Genomic DNA, 917 nt, shown 5'->3' with positions numbered 1-917 from the left:
TGGCAGGGAGGGCCGGGTGGCCTCTCCCTTCTCCTAGCCCCCATCACAGCCAGACGGGCAGGCAGCCCAAGAGCCAGGACACAACAGCGACGTCAGTCTCTGTAAAACCATTCCGGTTTAGAAACTAAGAACATTATAGAAAAAAATATCTAGTACTTCTTTTTTTTTCCTTATCAAAAGCCCTGCTTTAGTGACATGCTAGTCCTGCTGGAAAGGTACAACACCCACCGCTCTGTCCAGAACGCGGTTAAGTCGACCGGTCAACTCTTGGTTCAGGACACCTTCCTGCTGTTGACCTACACACTCGTGAGCGCTCGAGTTAGTGGTAAACATTTCTGCAGGCTCCCCAGGACCAGGAACCACCTCCTGCAAGCTCCGCTCCACGCTGAAACAAATCTCAGTCTCCTCCACCGAGCCCTCCATGCTCGCCCTCAGTCCCAGCTGGAGGCCCTCCGAGCGTCCTCAGGAGCTCTGCCTGCTCTAGCCAGGTGAGTCATTGGAACGTCATCTCTTTTTTAAAAAAACAACACTTTCATATATCATTTTTTTGTTGTTTTTATATTTAAATAGAAAAATACTACTTCACTCTGTGTAATGAGCCAGAGACCAGTCGACTTCCAGTGACAGAACCAGGAGTTCTCCTCAATGCTCCTATGCGGAGCTCAATGCCAGAAGATTCCCAGAAACCTCAGAGTGGCCAGAGGGTGAAGGTCTCCCCGTGCCACCACACGGGCAGGAGCGCACCGGGCTCCCTCACAGCTCCCACCGCCCTCCTCCTCAGAAGGGCACCAACCCTAGAGAACCATCATTCTGCAGAGCCAGCGGTGGGGCTAACACCCCAAATCTGACTCTTGGGGAGGTCAGCTATAGTTTGAAGCTTTCCACTCGCCTACCAGGTTCTTTGTGGTCGGCCTGTC

The sequence above is a fragment of the Buceros rhinoceros genome, unplaced genomic scaffold, assembly GCF_000710305.1.
Source record: "Buceros rhinoceros silvestris isolate BGI_N320 unplaced genomic scaffold, ASM71030v1 scaffold32988, whole genome shotgun sequence".
Taxonomy (NCBI): domain Eukaryota; kingdom Metazoa; phylum Chordata; class Aves; order Bucerotiformes; family Bucerotidae; genus Buceros; species Buceros rhinoceros.
Note: the sequence above shows the minus strand (reverse complement) of the source record.